Genomic DNA, 19,616 nt, shown 5'->3' with positions numbered 1-19,616 from the left:
CCAAAATGAGACAGAGTGCATTGCAATATGCTACATCATTGCCATGGGCACTTAACAGAATTGAATTCACCTTCCTTGTCAAGGTATAAGGTATTGCCACTGTCCCCCAGCAACAACGTTTTGGCATACCTGCCAATTTCTGTCCTCTGCGACTAATCAATTTCACAGGTCATTCTGATTGGTCCTAAAATAGCAGATCATCAATTCTATCTGCAAAACATTGATATTGAAAACTGCTGTGTACAAGACAACATGTGGGATATAGATTGAATGAGGCCCGGTTCGTGCCCTTAAGGCATGAGAAAGAGACACAGGCTTTCACTAAATATAGTAAAAGTCAGTATGTTAGAATGTTACAAAAAGTGTGCAAAATGCTGTCAGAGCACAGAGGAGGAGTGGATTAATTCCACAAAAATAAATGAGAAGGCTTAATGAAGTAGGTGATGGGCATTTATTAATTTAACAAATATGTATTGAGTGCCTACTATATTTTGAGCTCTGAAAGGGAGCCTCATCAATATTTCACTACATTAATTAAATTAATTCATGTAGAAAGTAAGAGATAATTCCTTGACTGCTCAAGTGCTTCCCAAGATTTGAAAAATTTTGACCGGTTTCGCAATTTGTCTTCTTTACAATGCCCACGTGTCTTGGTGGGGGAGAAAAGAAATAAGCAAGGAAGATCCAGTTATTTCTGCTTTGTTTTGAAGCGAGATGTCCGGGAACACGCTGTTCTCAATCATCAGGTACTGAGACTGCCACTGTACCTGTAATATTCTGGAAATCATGCTGGATCATGAAATAGTGATTGTTATAGGAAAATCGTCCCATACACGTGCTAAAAAACATTTTGAAAATACTCTCTTTTTATTGTTTTAAATTTTTTCTTATTAGATGGCTAACTTGCTTTTCCTCCAAGGTCCTTTCAGTACGTTCCATAATTACATAGTACCTTTGTGTAGTTGAGATGAGAAATATCTGCTATGACATGCTCTTGAACTAGACATAATAGCTATTCTGGGAAGAAGTCAGGACACACAAAGGGAAATAACTGCAAAGACAGTAGGTTGCATGAGCAAAGCAACCTGAAGCTGATGTGTGACACAGTTAGAACACCATTCAAATCAAGTTCCTGAACTTCAGTACATACCTAATTATTTTTTTGTAGGCTTTTGGATTTTGCTTTGGGGGAAGGGAGATAAAGGGAGGAAGTTTGAGGAAAAGAGTCTTATAAATGCTGTTTTTTGAAGGTGATGCCGTGGTTGGCACTGTTGCCTCAGTTCATCATTTCTAGGTCCACTATTTCATGAGAGTTCCAGATAGTGATGCTGATTCCGCCCATCTGGCTGGCACGAAGTCTTCTCCCTCTCTCACTGGCCTCAACGGTGTATGCTTGGGTACGTGGTTTTATATAGTTTAGGAACTTTTCAGAAATCTAAACTCTCTAGACTTTGCACTCCTCCTTCTGTATGTAAATACATTTTGCTCTCACCTCTCATACCAGAATATCTGTGCAGTGGTCAGGAATCAAAACACAACATCAACAACAACAACAAAATGTAATTTTGAATGCTACGCACAGGTACAGAACACTTGTTATTTTTTTTTCTTTTTTTTTTTTAAATTTATTTTTTATTATTATTATACTTTAAGTTCTAGGGTACATGTGCATAACGTGCAGGTTTGTTACATATGTATACTTGTGCCATGTTGGTGTGCTGCACCCATCAACTCGTCAGCACCCATCAACTCGTCATTTACATCAGGTATAACTCCCAATGCCATCCCTCCCCCGTCCCCCCTCCCCATGATAGGCCCCGGTGTGTGATGTTCCCCTTCCCGAGTCCAAGTGATCTCATTGTTCAGTTCCCACCTATGAGTGAGAACATGCGGTGTTTGGTTTTCTGTTCTTGTGATAGTTTGCTAAGAATGATGGTTTCCAGCTGCATCCATGTCCCTACAAAGGACACAAACTCATCCTTTTTTATGGCTGCATAGTATTCCATGGTGTATATGTGCCACATTTTCTTAATCCAGTCTGTCACTGATGGACATTTGGGTTGATTCCAAGTCTTTGCTATTGTGAATAGAGCCGCAATAAACATACATGTGCATGTGTCTTGATAGCAGCATGATTTATAATCCTTTGGGTATATACCCAGTAATGGGATGGCTGGGTCATATGGTACATCTAGTTCTAGATCCTTGAGGAATCGCCATACTGTTTTCCATAATGGTTGAACTAGTTTACAATCCCACCAACAGTGTAAAAGTGTTCCTATTTCTCCACATCCTCTCCAGCACCTGTTGTTTCCTGACTTTTTAATGATCGCCATTCTAACTGGTGTGAGATGGTATCTCATTATGGTTTTGATTTGCATTTCTCTGATGGCCAGTGATGATGAGCATTTTTTCATGTGTCTGTTGGCTGTATGAATGTCTTCTTTTGAGAAATGTCTGTTCATATCCTTTGCCCACTTTTTGATGGGATTGTTTGTTTTTTTCTCATAAATTTGTTTGAGTTCTTTGTAGGTTCTGGATATTAGCCCTTTGTCAGATGAGTAGATTGCAAACATTTTCTCCCATTCTGTAGGTTGCCTGTTCATTCTGATGGTAGTTTCTTTTGCTGTGCAGAAGCTCTTTAGTTTAATGAGATCCCATTTGTCAATTTTGGCTTTTGCTGCCGTTGCTTTTGGTGTTTTAGACATGAAGTCTTTGCCCATGCCTATGTCCTGAATGGTACTACCTAGGTTTTCCTCTAGGGTTTTTATGGTATTATGTCTAACATTTAAGTCTCTAATCCATCTTGAATTAATTTTTGTATAAGGAGTAAGGAAAGGATCCAGTTTCAGCTTTCTACTTATGGCTAGCCAATTTTCCCAGCACCATTTATTAAATAGGGAATCCTTTCCCCATTTCTTGTTTCTCTCAGGTTTGTCAAAGATCAGATGGCTTTAGATGTGTGGTATTATTTCTGAGGACTCTGTTCTGTTCCATTGGTCTAATCTCTGTTTTGGTACCAGTACCATGCTGTTTTGGTTACTGTAGCCTTGTAGTATAGTTTGAAGTCAGGTAGCGTGATGCCTCCAGCTTTGTTCTTTTGACTTAGGATTGTCTTGGAGATGCGGGCTCTTTTTTGGTTCCATATGAACTTTAAAGCAGTTTTTTCCAATTCTGTGAAGAAACTCATTGGTAGCTTGATGAGGATGGCATTGAATCTATAAAAAACCTTGGGCAGTATGGCCATTTTCACGATATTGATTCTTCCTATCCATGAGCATGGTATGTTCTTCCATTTGTTTGTGTCCTCTTTTATTTCACTGAGCAGTGGTTTGTAGTTCTCCTTGAAGAGATCCTTTACATCCCTTGTAAGTTGGATTCCTAGGTATTTTATTCTCTTTGAAGCAATTGTGAATGGAAGTTCATTCATGATTTGGCTCTCTGTTTGTCTGTTACTGATGTATAAGAATGCTTGTGATTTTTGCACATTAATTTTGTATCCTGAGACTTTGCTGAAGTTGCTTATCAGCTAAAGGAGATTTTGGGCTGAGACAATGGGATTTTCTAAATATACAATCATGTCATCTGCAAAGAGGGACAATTTGACTTCTTCTTTTCCTAACTGAATCCCCTTGATTTTTTTCTCTTGCCTGATTGCCCTAGCCAGAACTTCCAACACTATGTTGAATAGGAGTGGTGAGAGAGGGCATCCCTGTCTTGTGCCAGTTTTCAAAGGGAATTTTTCCAGTTTTTGCCCATTCAGTATGATATTGACTGTGGGTTTGTCATAAATAGCTCTTATTATTTTGAGGTACGTTCCATCAATACCGAATTTATGGAGAGTTTTTAGCATGAAGGGCTGTTGAATTTTGTCAAAAGCCTTTTCTGCATCTATTGAGATAATCATGTGGTTCTTGTCTTGAATAGACCAATAGCAGGCTCTGAAATTGAGGCAATAATTAATAGCCTACCAACGAAAAAAATTCCAGGACCAGATGGATTCACAGCTAAATTCTACCAGAGGTACAAGGAGGAGCTGGTACCATTCCTTCTGAAACTATTCCAATCAATAGAAAAAGAGGGAATCCTCCCTAACTCATTTTATGAGGCCAACATCATCCTGATACCAAAGCCTGGCAGAGACACAACAGAAAAAGAGAATTTTAGACCAATATCCCTGATGAACATCGATGCAAAAATCCTCAGTAAAATACTGGCAAACCAGATTCAGCAGCACATCAAAAAGCTTATCCACCATGATCAAGTGGGCTTCATCCCTGGGATGCAAGGCTGGTTCAACATTCCCAAATCAATAAACATAATCCAGCATATAAACAGAACACTTGTGATTCAGAAAGATCTGCCTTTCAATCTCTCTTCGTGCCCTAATGGGTAGTATGAACTTGAGAAAGTTGCTTAATATCTCTAAGCCTCAGTTTCTTTACATGCAGATCGAGAGACAAGTAAGACCTTATGGTGTTAAGAAGATCAAATGAGATAATTTATGTAGAAGAGTGCTTGGCACATGGTCAGCACTTTGCTCAGCAGAGGGTGAAATGTAATGACTCTTAGCCCTAGGGTCGCAGTAATCCTAATCATTTCTGCTGATGGCGCTAATTAGCCAGCTGAGTGGGGATAGTGACACCATGTAATGCCACTCAGATCCCCCTTAAAGAATTAGGCATTTATTCCTAAGAGACTGGCAATGTTGGCCTCTGATAGCTCAAGACTACATTCCTTTCTGGGAATTGCCCTCTACGGATGGGTGCTCCCTTCCCAGGACAGCCCACATTCAGTGACTGGTTGCTGTTGGGCGGTACAAAGATCTGGCCCCTTTACTTCAATGACAGACACCCCTGAAGGGGTTCCCAGCTTTAGAGCTTCCTGAGTGATTGGCAAAGGCCCCTGTTGCAACTGTGTCCCAGGTTGGCTTCTGCCTCTGTTTGGTCTTGATTTCCTTGCTCCCTCATAGTAGTTCCTGAGAACATGTTCCATTAAACCTCCTGCAGACACATCTCAGCATTCTAGAGTCTCTTTCCTCAGGAGCCCACCGAAGATATGGGGATTTCTATTTGCCCATACCACTCGTGGTGCATCTTTTCTGAAGGAAGGGGAACAAGGTACCACAGGTGAAGCTTCCCAGACTCCTGCAAGTCTATGGCGCTAACAATAGTTCGCAGACCAAAAACCAGATGACTATTTTGGTGGTGTCATCAGGATGGTTCTTTCTTTTGCTGTCTAAAATTTCCAGGCTTCTCCAAGCTTTTCTGTATTTTTTGTTCACATAGTCTGATTTAACCCAGACTAATTAAATTCTTTACTTCCTCTACCCTGGAGAGCAGGGTTAAGAGTTGAAGAGAAGACAACTGCTCCTGACATGAAGTCCACACTCTCCTCTCTCTCATGCTTTTAAAGAGGAAGTGACAGACACTTTACCAGGGCAGCAGGAAGAGAACCGAATGAGGAATAGAATGTGAGTTTCAGAAAGACTGCCTGTCAACTGGACTGTGATTTTGAAGTGACTTAGGTATTACCTAGCAAGGCCACAATAGATTTTTGAAAAAGTCACAGAAGCAAGCTCACATTTTGTTAGAGCTATAACTGCCTTGAATCAATGCCAGATTGCCCAAAGTTAGCTAACTTCTAGGCTACACCCAAGACTTATAGCTTAGGAAGATCTCCTTGTTACGTGAACAGGTTTAGATTAATCGTATAAACAAGCCTTGTCCAGTGCTTACTCACCACATGCAAGACACTTTTTGTCATTTGGGGTTTGTAAAGGATGATCCCTGCCTCTGAGAAGGTTAGGGTTTGGCTGGGATCATAAGAGATATTACATAAAAACTTCAATCACATGATATTAAATGTTCTGAAAGCAATTCTAAAATCATGATAGTTTTCAAATCATATGCTAGGAAGGCCACCGTCACCATTTACTGCCTGTGGCACACACCTATATAAGGTGAGCAGATTTCTTGGTATGCCAGCCATCTCAACTAAATATTCTTACCTCAAAAGCAGAAAGCTGGGTTGTTTGCTTGTATTCTTGAATATCCAAATATGTATCTGAGACAATTAAGGGCAAAGTGACTGTAGTGTTCCAGTCAGTGTCTGGTTTGATTAAAAAAATGTCCAGCAACTAAGAACCTCAAATATCAGGGAAAAAAGTTTGTTTTCACATAGCAGTATTTCCTTTGGTAATCTGCCATGCAAATAGTCAGCAACTATTGGACTCTTAAATCTTTCCCAGTGTTATGTCTTACAGAAAATAGAAAAGTTATTAAACATATGCCTATAGGGAAGTGTGAATCACAAAATCGAATCAACTAGAATTAAAAGCTTCATATTTTATATGATTTATATTGAGATTAGCATCTTTAAAAAAATAAATTTATTAAAAGAATAAAACAGTGAATAAAGTCATCTTCAGGCATTAGAAGGTCTCCTTAGCTTTCAAAATATAGTCTGCCTCCAGAAACATTCCTAATCGTGCAGGAAGGGATTATAAATCTTGTATGGTACTTGGGCCATGTTGATTAACCAAATAGAAACATTTTTTAAAGAAAAATATTTTAGGCTGGGCATGGTGGCTCACACCTGTAATCCCAGTACTTTGGGAGGCTGAGGCAGGTGGATCACCTGGGTCAGGCGTTCAAGACCAGCCTGGCCAACGTGGTGAAACCCTGTCTCTACTAAAAATACAAAAAATAGCTGGGTGTGGTGGTGGATCCCTGAAATCCCAGCTACTCAGGAGGCTGAGGTGGGAGAATTGCTTGAACTCAGGAGGTGGATGCTGCAGTGAGATGAGATTGTGCCATTGCACTCCTGGGCGACAGTGTGAGACTCTGTATCAAAAAAAAAAAAAAGTTTTATATTGCAGTGTTTTAACAACTCATTGCTGTTCATTTGAAGCAGAATTTCTTCTTGTAGAGTAAAACTTTATCTCAAATCCCAATTTACAAAACAGGAAAAAAAATCATGCTTTGGTAAAATACATTTTCTAAAATTTACTTCATGAAATGCATTTGAATATCCTAATTTGAGCTTCTTTTATAACCACAAACATTTAATTCAGTACCTAAATTTTTATTTATTTGTGTTAGCTTCACAATATGGAGAAAAGTGACATTCATACAGATTAGCTGAATATAATCTTTTTAAAACACCATACAATCACAGTGTACTTTTCAAGCAGGTATGAGAAGAGATGTTATATTTAGAGGTTTCTCACAAAACCTTTTAACCGTGCGATAAGCATTAACATATTGGTTTTCTCTAATGTACTGTAATTTGGGATTGATGTGTGTATGTTGTTGCTATATATATATATATATATATTTTAAATAGATTTGCTTTTTAGAACAGTTTTAGGTTCACAGCCAAGTTGAGAGGAAGGTACAGACAACGCATATATCCTTTGACCCCACTCATGCATAGCCTCCACCATTATCAACAGTCCCCACCAGAGTTGTACACTTACTGCAATTGTTGAATCTACATTGACACTTCATAATCACCTAAAACCCACAGTTTGCATTAGGGTTTACTCCTGGTGTTGTGCATTTTCTGGGCTTGAATAAATGCATAATGGCATGTGTTCACCACTATACTATCATATGGAGTATTTTCACTATCTTCAAAATCCTCTGCCCTCTGCCTATTCACTCCTTCCTTGCCTCTAATGCTTGTTAATCACTAATCTTCATATTGTTTGTGTAGCTTTACCTTTTCTGGAATGTCATATAGTTGGTATTATAGATTATTTAGGCTTTTCAGATTGCCTTCTTTCACTCAGTAATGTGCATTTATGTTTCCTTCATGTTTTTTCATGGCTAGGTAACTCAGTTTTTGTTTGTTTGTTTGTTTGTTTATTTATTTATTTTTGAGACAGAGTCTTGCTCTGTTGGCCAGGCTGGAGTGCAGTGGTACAATCTCAGCTCACTGCAACCTCTGCCTCCCAAGTTCAAGTGATTCTCCTGCCTCAGCCTCCCAAGTAGCTGAGATTACAGGTGTGTGCCACCACACCTGGCTAATTTTTGTGTGTTTAGTAGAGACAGGTTTTCACCATGTTGGCCAGGCTGGTCTTGAACTCCTGATCTCAGGTGATCTGCCCACCTTGGCCTCCCAAAGTGCTCGGATTACAGGTGTAATCAATTACAGCCACCATACCCAGCCAACTCATTTATTTTTACTGCTGAATAATATTTTGTTGTCTGGATATACTCCAGTTTATTTATCTATTAATCTTCTAAAGGACATTGTGGTTGCTTCCAAGTTTTAATAACTAGGATTAAAGCTGCTATAAACATCTGTGTGCAGATTTTGTGTGGATATGTTTTCAACTCCTTCGGGAAAATACCAAAAAATGAGATTGCTGGATTGTATGGTAAGAGTATATTTAGTTTTGTAAGAAACTGCCAAACTCTATTTTGTAATGGTTTTTAAAATTAGTTTAAAAACATAAATATAAGATTCCAATGACATATTTATAGATTTCTGAAATACTTCTTTCAGGTGTAGGCAAATCTCTGCGATAGTGCATAATAAAAATCAAAGCAGTAAGAATGTGGAGCAACAGAAACTCTCATTTATTCCTGGTGGGAATGCAAAATAGTACAGTCACTTTGAAAGACAGCTTGGCAAAAAATAAAAAAATAAAAAAAATCAAAACAGTGCTACTTACCTCAAGAGACTGAATTAAGGAGTATATAAAAATATGATGATGAGATATAAATTAGACCTTTTGTCGATGATAGTTCTTATTTTATTTATTTAAAAAATCTGACTCTACAAGTTACTTTCAGTGTCATCTAGGACCATTTATTTAACCTCTATAAAATATATTTTTCACATTCATAAATTGAAAGTAACAGATACATAATGAATTGTCATGAGAAGAGTAACTTATTATATAATGTGTACTCTCTCCTTTCTTCCTTTTAATTGTAGACTATTATTACTAGTATTAATCGAATTATAAACTCTATTAACTATCTCTATCCCCTCTCCACACAGTGAGCAATAAAAAATTTATTTGTAATGAAAGTCTTTACAGAACCATCTCAAAGGGGAGCACAGTATATTCTATGGTGTTTCTTATATTTTATTCTGAACATTTATATATAAATCATGAAAATTTAATTACATTAATAAAAATTTTTTAAAATGGAAATTGGATCACCTTTAAGGGGATGACATGAAACTCAAAAGGCTGTGTTTACAGCTGCCTGCAGGTCTTCTCCTTGTAGATGGCATACAATAGTCTCTGAAAACAAACTGCTTAACCTGGGAAGCCCCAGAAGTTCTTTACCCATTTTAAGGAAGGTAAAAGTCTGGCAGTTATATTTGACTTCTCTTTTTTTTTTGCTCTCGTTATCAATCAATTGTCAAGTCCTGGCAATGTTCCTGCTTAATCTCAATGTCTGCTACCTAGTTAGGCTTTTATTATGTTCTTCCTGGATTAAACGAATAACCTCCATTTCCATGCTTGCCACCTTCCACTAATCTGAATGAGTACCACCCTCTTTCTGAACACAGGTCGATGTCTCAGGTGTTGCCTATGGAGTGAAGTCCAAGCTTCCAGAATTTGGCCCTGGTGTCTTCTCAGGCTTATTTTTCCCTGTTCTTCACATCAAATTTATTCCTGTTCAACATTGAACTGCTTGTCGTTCTGGTATACATCATAGGGTTTCATTTCTATGTCCTTGAATTTCTTCCTTCCTTCATCCAGATAACCCAGCTCAGGGGTAAGTTATTTCCAGAACTTCTTTTCTAAGTGCGATCCCCTCTCCCTACTCAACCTCTTTCAAAATTAGTTTAGGTGCACCTTCTCTAGGTCCTATACATCCCTATTCATTTCTTATCATCATAATTAGGATAGGACATTGGGATACACTCTGTTTAGGTGTCGGTGTCCATCTGTGAACTCCTTGAAGAAAAAGCAAGTGTCTTATTGACTCAGTGTCCAGCATTCTTTCTGGTCCCTAGGGGACAGAGAAAAATGTGTGTTTCACTCATGAGATAAATGAAAGCATAGGTTGCTAACACTCCCACTCTTTCTCAGTGTAATCAGGAGTTAGTCAATAACGTATTACATCTACTGGCACTTGAGGTTTGCTGATGGCTGGTTTTTAAGCACAAACTATTCAGCTTTTCTTTTGCCCTGAGGTTTGTCTTTATAGGACCCACACACACACACAAAACAAATTTGGGTAATCACAGCCATCCTTTATAGTAGTGGAAGTTCCTGTTTATTGGAACTAAACAATTATGGATGTCTGCATGTGTCCGTGTGCCCCAGTAAATGGCCTAGTTAATAGGGAAAGCATAAAGTTTAATTGATGGGAATAGTCCATTGTATAATTTGACTTCTTCAGCCAGAATTTTATTGGCAAGCTCAGTAGGACACCCAAGGCCGGCCATATCTTTACATTCCTGAACATATACTGAGGAGTTCTTGAGACCATGGAAATGTACCAGTATAATTGTGGGAGATGAGTGCATAGGAGATTTACATGAAAGGGGGATTTAAAAGCATCCTGTTATTATCCTACCAAACTTCAGTGAATCTGGATACTGTAAGCATCTGATTATACTATAATAGGAGTATATATGAACTGGAAAAAGTCAAAAAATGATGACTCAGATTCCTCTAGAGATGAAAAGGTTTAGATAGGTTTGTTTTCCAAGCCAAACAAAACCCATAACTAAGAAATGCTGTCTATGCTTCAAGGAAATGGTTGGAAATAGACATATTTTCTTTTTTTCTTTTTTTTTTTTGAGACAGAGTCTGACTCTGTTGCCCAGGCTGGAGTGCAGTGGCATGATTTCGGCTCACTGCAACCTCTGCCTCCCAGGTTCAAGCAATTCTCTGCCTCAGCCCCCCAAGTAGCTGGGATTACAGGCGTGTGCCACCATGCCTGGCTAATTTTGGTATTTTTAGTAGAGACAGCGTTTCACCATCTTGGCCAGAATGGTCTTAAATTCCTGACCTCGTGATCCACCTACCTTGGCCTCCCAAAGTGCTGGGATTACAGGCATGAGCCACTGTGCCTGGCCACATATTTTCTCTTTAGTAGCTATTACTATGTAATGTACTATATAATTTACTTTTTATCTTGTTTATATCTGTTTCCTCCTCTGCAATGGAAGCTCCATGAAGGTAAGGGTTTTGTTCTGCCTCATATGCTCCAGTATCCCCAGTGCTTAGAATAGTGTGTGTAAAATGATAATTCCTCAATAAATATGTTCTGAATGAATTATTTAATAGGTTAGTAAGATACATTAAAGTGATAGCAAATGCTATCGAGAACTGCATAATGGAGAATAGTTAATTCCACATTCTGTGATTCCTTTGGTAGTATCACTATTCCCTTTCAAGGTAATTAATTCATTTTACATCTGGAACTTAAGACAATTATCAAATTTAGAAATCTTTGAAATAAATTCAAGTACTTGCTGGGCAAAAACACTGAACCAGGCACTGTACCATTGTACTTTTAGATTCTTTTTATTTCAGTATCACCCTCACCCTGGAATTGTTTTATTATGTATTATCATATCTCCATAAAAATAAGCTTTTCCATTTTAAATATTGTAGGCAAGATTTGCTTAAACTATGAATTGAAAATATAATGGAAACTATTTACTAAATCTGAAATCGACCCATATTTACTTTTTTTCCTCAAGTCCCAAATAAAATAAGCAGCCATTGCACTTACATATGCAAAAAACAAAAACACCTAGCAAATTAGTTTAGCTAGCAATATCACAATATTCTCAATAGAATCATTTAATTTATTGAAATATTTTATTGGAGAAGGAACTTCTCTAGTTAGGTAATTAATGTAGACCAACATTCTGTTAAGTATTAATTTCCTTAAAGTATATTTCTTTATTTTTCTATATGATCCTTTTCTATTTTTGAAAGGCTCAAAGTACTATTTTTTTCATATTATACAGATACATGAAGCCTTAGTCTGTAATAATGTTAGTCAAAGGAAAAAGATATTACAACGTATTATTGTGCATCAAAGAATTTTAAGGTGCCAGCTGCTTGGGAGGCCGAGACAGGAGAATTGCTTGAACCCGAGATCGTGCCACTGCACTCTAGCCTGGGTGACAGAGCAAGACTCCATCTCGGAAAAAAAAAAAAGAAAAAAAGAAGAATTTTAGGGTTAACTGAACATAATTACTTTATTTTCTGTGCTTATTTTCGAAATTGCCCAGATAATTACAAAACTTTTCATAGAATTTCAGTGAAAGAAGAAACTATGCCATTTAACAGATATGAAGTCTGAGGCCCAGAAAGCACTTGACTTAAAGGTATAGAATTAATCACTGCCAAAGCTCAGATCATAAGAAAGACATCAGATTTGAAAGACTGTGTATTAACAAATAGAACATCATTGGAAATAAACGTTAAGGAAAAAATCTAACCTATTTAAATAGACGGCTTGAATGTAACAGTGTACTGGCATCATTTTTGGCAAAACCAAATTACTTGGCTAAAATAATCCCTTTAGCATCATTAAATTCCAAAAAGCACAAGTAGTTAATATGTGTTAATTGCTGTTAAGTAAATAAATATTGTTAAGTATCACTAGAAATATATTTTAAGGAAATTAATACTTAATAGGATGTTGGTCTATATTGATACCTTACTAGAGAAGTTTCTTCTCCAATAAAATCTTTCAGCGATTCTGTTGAGAATATTGTGATATTGTTGGTTAAACTGATTTGCTAGGTGTTTTTGTTTTATGTGTATCTGAATGTGATAGCTGATTATTTATTCAGGGCTTGAAGGAAAAAAATGGGGTTTTCCCTTCAATTTTCATTTAGGAAGAAATACTTTTAAAGGAAGAAAGGAAAAGTGTAATGTAATAATATCATTGTTCTGAGTCAAACGGGCTCAATATGTGGGCTACAATATATTTCTAACTATACATGCAGAATGCTTCAATTGCCCTGTAACAAGACTATTGAACTTAAAGAAGACTATATAGGAGACACTGTTCATGAGCTGTTATATTTCATGATTTGCTATTTTAGAAAAGTCTCATTTTTCAGTACAGATGAATAACACTTTGTAGAGTTCATATTATTAGGAGTTGTTGAGTAGAGCCCTGGCTGATTTGATTGCCTACCAAATCAGGTTTAAAAGCTTATTAAGTGATTATTGGATTTAAAAGCCTATCAAATAATCATCATACTTTCTGATTATTATTAATACATATTTATTCTGAAAATTTCAGAAAATATAGGAAACATGGTAATTTCACCACTCAGATATAACTTATGTTATCCTTTTGGTGCATTTTTCCAAAATTGTTCTGTAGGTATATATCATTGTAGACATATAAGCCCAGCTTCTAAAACTAGGACTCCTGAATTCATGTTCCAGCTCTGGTACTTGTTAGTTATGTGTTTTTGAGTAACTTCCATAACTGTTCTAAACCTCAGTTTCTTCACCTGTAGGATGTGGAGAATATTATAACCTACCTCATACAGTTGTGAGAATCTAATGAAATAAATACGTTCAAATAACTAGTAATGAATGAATACATTCAAATACTAACATCTAGCCTGTGTTCCATAAATAAATTATTACGTAAACAATTTGGAACATACTGCATATAATTTGGTACCTTTTCTTATCATTTAATATGTCCTGAACATTTCTCCAGGTGATTAGTAGTCTTCTTGATTGTTAATTATTTTTAATGACAAAATGGTATACTAGCATATGAATGTGTATTTCATATAACAATCCATTGTTATTGGACAGTTCAATAAGTTAAAAGTTTTATGCTGTTAAAATAACAAACATTTGTAGATAGTTTTGCATTATAATCTAATATATAAAATTCTCTAAAATGAATGGCCAAGGACAATAATGTGTGCCACATCTTAAGTCTTTTATACCTGTTGTCAAACTGAACAATGGTTTGATGGATTTTTAAATTCTTTTAGTGACTTTAAATAAAACAATTATATTTGCTCCTGACTTATTTCTTATTAAACATCTTGCCTTCACAGTGTAAGACAATAATGGTCTTTGATTAAATCTGTGGAATAAATGATGTAACATAAGAACTTATGCATCTAAATAAATGTTACTTTTCAAAATAATTATCTTAAAAGAGAGAATATGCATTTGTCAGATCCATGAGTTTATTTACCAAAAATTTTTTGAAATTATTCTTTGGCAATTGCATAAATATATTGTGGTGTATTATGATTTTCTATAACAAAGAGTAGTTGAACTTTATCTCTTTTTTCATTAAAATTGACTTAAAATAGTTATTTGCAATATTTCTTATTCAATATCCATCTTCTTACTTATCAATCAGAATCTTTTTTTTTTTTTTTTCAGTTGGCGTGATGACAATGTATTTGGCCCTGGCAATAGATTACGGCTGGTCTAAACCAGTTCTCAGGATATCTTAAAACTAGGAGTAGCCTTAAGATCCTGTTTTGCCAAGAATACCTACTTGGAAGTCTAGTCAAAAGGTATTTATTAAGGTTTTTGCTTTCATGATTAAAGGAGATGTTTGTAGTTACCCATCCTTTCTTGTTCTTCACCCTTCTTTCTGCCTTGAATGAAGTCAGGGTAGTTGAGACTGCAAAAGTCATTTTCTGACCAGAGAGATCACCTCAACCTCCCTGAGCTTCTGAGTCAAGTCAATAATTACCTATCTCCAGACTTTTTATTGTATGAAGGGAGAAAGAGTTCTATTTTTTATGCGACTAATGACTTTTACTTGACTTGAAGGCATTCCTAAACATAAATACTGCTACTTTTACAACTGCTTTTGAGACTTACTTTAGAGAGTTCATCAAAATTATTTGCTCTAGAAGTATTTACGAGTTCATTAAAAAATAGGGTAGTTTTTAAAGGCATAAGTCAAAGAAATTACAGAATTATTGTTGGAAAGAACTTTAGAAATTGTTGAATTCAGATGTTCTCAGTGGTGGATTTTCATGACAATTATTGTTGGAATTTTAAAGAAATGCACATGTCTGGGCCCCATGCCCAGGCATTGTGGTTCAGGGGATCTCAGGTGGGCTCCAGGCATCTTTATTTTTTAAAACTACAGGATGATTTTAAGTTACTGATCTATATTAGTAATCTTTCTCAAACAATGATCTATGGACTAACCTGAAATATGTGTATCTAGCAACAGATTAGAATTCTTCAGCCTAGATAGAGGAAGTAACTTTATGCAACTGTATTATCAGATAAACTTAAGATGCTGGTAAGCATGGGAAGAAAGCAGTCATTATAAATCAAAGTTAAATATGGACGATTTTCTTTCTAGAAAATAAAAACATGAGGTTTGATGTTATTATTTCAACTGTCTCATCTTCCATGAGAATTTCACCTTTCATTCGACTGCTCAAAATTGTTTAGATTTCCAGAGTTGACTGAGATTTAGTCCAATGGTGTGGATCTACCTTGTTTGAAAGATTAGGCTAGGTTAATGAATGAAAGCAGCTTGGAGGGGGCTGTTGGCAGAATGTGGTGCTAGTCGTCATTGTGCCCTTTCCATTCCCAACTTCTCTACTACGAGAAAGTGAATTTGCTATGGAAACTGATAAAAGCACAGTTTGATTGCTTTTATTTCAGTTATATGTGCAATTACTTTATAAATTCTTCCAGACCTCAGTTGACAAGTCAATCAGGTTTCTATTTATTATGTAGTCTCAAATGATTTGGATAATTTATTATTTAATAAATACCTGTTCTCCAAAATGAGCTCTAGTAATTTTTAGAGATAGAAGGCAAATGTTCAGAAATAGTCATTATTTATAGGCCTAAAAGAATAAATTTTCTTAAATCTCAAATTGTGGCTTATTAAAGATATGTTACGCCACTCTCTTGAGCTCTTTCAACTCCAATTTAACCATTTTCCATTTAAACTAGGATAGTCTTATTTTGTTAATTGTTGGCTCATTCTAGAAAATGTATTTTATATGCATAAATGTTCAAATACACAAATATATACATGTACATTACATATGTCTATATAAATATGCATCATGTATATGTGTGTATATAGTGAACAGTTATGTTTATTCATGTATATATAATTGTATATATACAGTATATATGTATGTATGTATATACAGACACACACATTTATTCTAAAGTATATTACATAGTCTCATAGAAGTATATAGAGAAAATATTTTTGGAGATTTTTTTCTATCTTCTCCTATCCCTTCTGCGTAAACAAGATCCTGGGCAGCCTGTGGAATTTAAGATATGCTTTAGGGAGTGCTAAATATAAAAAATGCATCCCATGTAAATGGGTCTTAGTAGCTGTGGTTATCTAGGGCCTTGGATATATTGTCTTTTTGATTTTATTCTAGACAGCAATTGGCAGAGAAGACCTAGGCTTCAAGGGTTCTAGACCTCTCTTGGCTGTATTATTATGTGAACCATTTCCAGACCAGTAGCCTGGGGTTTTAGGGGCTTAGGCAGAGTTTGCTGAGGTACAAGGCAGCAGATGCCGTTAGCTGCCTGAACAGAGAAACAGTATTGTGTTTTGTCGAAGAGCATAGTCTTCAGAGTTTAATTGCAGCATTCCCATTTGCAAGCTGTGAGCCCAGTCAAGCTATGTGAGATCTCTAAACTTCACACTTGTTATCTCCAAATTTTTTTTTTAAAGGATAAGGATTAAATGTGTTAACTCTTGTAACAGCACATAGTGTTAGCTATTGCTGGGCCTAGAATGCAGGAGATGCCCAGCCAATGTTAATTGCCAAATTAATCAAGACTTTTTCATGTACATGGGACAAAAAAAGTAAGTCTCAAGCTAACTTGCATAGCATTGGAAATTAACTAGCTCACATAACACAGAAGTCATATTTTCAAGTTTTCAGGTAGCTTAGTCTTAGATAGATGTAGGTTTTCAGGAAACAGAGTAAGCTCAGTGTCTTTCGTCTCTCAATTACACTTTCTTCTACTTTTGCTTTACTTTCAAATAGGTTTTCTCTGTTATTTACAAAGATGACCCCTAGTAGCTTCTACTTACATGGTCCTTAGAGCAGAGACCTCAGAAGGAGAGAGTGTATCTTTCCCAATAGTTCCAGAAATTCTCAGAGAAGGTTCTCATTGGCTCAGCTTGGATCATGTGCCAATTATTTATCCAATCAATCTACTCATTTGGGCCAAGGTTTGTATTGCTCTGATTAAATATGCAAGGTTACATATCCACCCCAGAGGTGGAGATGAGAAGTTGTAATTGTCTCTGTGTGTGTTGGGGGTGCAGTAAACATTATCTGAAACTCATAGACCTAGGGTAGAAATGAACTTGTTTTCCCAAAGACAAATAGGAGTTCTGTTCGGCTGCAAGGGACAAAGAATGTTGGATATGGTAAAAGAAAATCAATAATGACCAGAATATAATGACCTCCCAAACTACACATCTACTCCATATGTAATTCTTGCCATATTATCTTGCTTATTTTTTATAGCATGAACTCATATTTATTATTAATTTTTCTTTATGAATTGATTCTCCTCCCACTGTTTAGAATGTTTCATGACTTCAGGGATTAAATTTATGTTGTTCACTGCTATCACACCACCTGAGTCTGTAATAGTGTTCTTTTATTTTTAGCTTAATAAGTGTTGAATAAATTTTAAAAATAGATATAGTTGATGCACTCTGTTTTTGTTATTCAGTGTGACATGCCAGCAAGGAGGTCATCTTCAAATTCTCTGCTTTCTTAAAAGAAAACATATTTTTTTTCTACCTTTACTAAGAAATTCTCGTCACCATTATTATGTTTTCTATGGCTATAATTAAGCCAATATTTTTATCCATAACTCCTTTAGCCATAATTTCACAGCTTCAGCCATGTCAAATTCCACTGCAAACACATGGGCACAGTTTTCTAACTGGTCATTTGCAAACTGCTATTATGAGCTTAGAATAGATTGCTGAATAATCTGAATCTTTGTCATCAAAGATAATGTCTTAGTCTGTTTGTGCTGCTACAACAAAATACTCGAGACTGCATAATTCATAAAGAACAGAAATTTATTTTCTCACAGTTGTGAAAACTGAGAAGTCCAAGATCAAAGTGCTTGCAGATTTGGTTGTCTGGTGAGGGCTGATCTCTTGTTTCCTCACACAGCAGAAGGGCAGGGAACAAGCAAGCAAGCTAGCTGGATGCTGCATGAAGCCTCGTTCATAACAGCCTTAACCCCCCTTAATAACGGAGGAGCCCTCATGGCCTACCCACCCTTCCTTCCTTCCTTCCTTCCTTCCTTCCTTCCTTCCTTCCTTCCTTCCTTCCTTCCTCCCTCCCTCCCTCCCTCCCTCCCTGCCTTCCTTCCCTTCCTTCCCTTCCTTCCATTCCTTCCCTTCCTTCCCTTCCTTTCCTTCCTTTCCTTCCATTCCTTCTTTCTTTTCTTCCTTTCTTTCTTTTGAGAAAGCAATGGATTATTCAGTAAATACATGGAGAACATCAGAATTCAAAAACCATATTTAATCTAAGAATCTGTGAACAAAATTAAAGAACATTACCTGCTGAAGTTGAGGGTAACAAGAATTCACATATCTATTAGCCATCTGTGGAAATCTCCCCCGGAAAGTTACACCTTGAAAGAATGTACAGTTAATGTAGCTGAGTCCAGGTTACCTACTCAAGTTCATCTAAAACAGCAGTGAATTCCAAAAGTAAGGTAAGGACGATCTAATTAATTTGTAACATGTTCTACATGAAATGATGATGTAATGACAAACAATTTTTGTGCCTGATAAGCCTATTAATAAAGACGAGGGGAGATGGTTATTTGACTATTTTATCTATGGAAGAGAAAAACCAATCATAGATATTCTGGTTATAACACAAAATGCTTTGGTGGAATGGTGCACTGGTGCATTAATCCCTTCTTACACGGCTAAGAAATACCTGATGCTGGGTAATGTATAAACGAAAGAGATTTAATGGACTCACAGTTCCACATGGTTGGGGAGGCCTCACAATCATGGCAGAAAGTGAAGGAGGAGCAAAGTCACGTCTTACATGGCAGCAGGCAAGAGAGTATGTGCAGGGGAACTGGCCTTAATGAAACCATCAGATCTCATGAGACTTATTCACTAGTACGAGAACAGCACAGGAAACACTGGCCCCCATGATTCAATCACCACCCACCTGGTCCCTCCCATGACACATGGGGATTATGGAAGCTACAATTCAAGATGAGTTTTGGGTGGGGACACAGCCAAACTATATCAACTGAGTACCCCAGTTTGACTCTACAGCTCCTTTGTTGTGTTTCTGTACCTGTGATTACTATTACCTCTGATCGTGACAACAATGAAAATGGTTCTGATGATGACACCTCATTTTCTTGAGCACTAAAGGACTCTGCTAATCATTTGAAATTCATGGTCTCACTTAATACTTGAAATAAAGTGTAAATTGGCATAACTATTTTTTTCCTGTTGTTTTTATGAAGGAGAGAGGTTTTGAGAAGTTAGGTCAGTTGCCCAAGATTGTTCAGCTAATGAGTGGTATAGGTGAGACTCAAGTCCGGGTCTGTTTCACTATAGAGTTAAAAGGCTCATAACCACTATCAGCCCTTCTGATGTTTATCT

The 19,616-nt window shown here is 36.6% G+C and overlaps 1 long non-coding RNA gene across 2 annotated transcripts in view; it reads left to right on the top strand.

Moving 5' to 3' along the window:
* LOC140712402 (uncharacterized) overlaps nucleotides 1–19,616 on the top strand; it is a 390,575-nt gene that overhangs the window by 250,654 nt on the left and 120,305 nt on the right. For both annotated transcript variants that reach the window (XR_012093989.1, XR_012093988.1), the window contains exon 4: nucleotides 14,375–14,511. This is a non-coding gene — a long non-coding RNA (uncharacterized lncRNA). The remainder of the gene's footprint in view (nucleotides 1–14,374; nucleotides 14,512–19,616) is intronic.

Source organism: Chlorocebus sabaeus, chromosome 9 (genome assembly GCF_047675955.1).
Source record: "Chlorocebus sabaeus isolate Y175 chromosome 9, mChlSab1.0.hap1, whole genome shotgun sequence".
In the NCBI taxonomy this organism is placed as follows: domain Eukaryota; kingdom Metazoa; phylum Chordata; class Mammalia; order Primates; family Cercopithecidae; genus Chlorocebus; species Chlorocebus sabaeus.
Note: the sequence above shows the minus strand (reverse complement) of the source record. Positions and strands in the feature narration are given on the sequence as shown.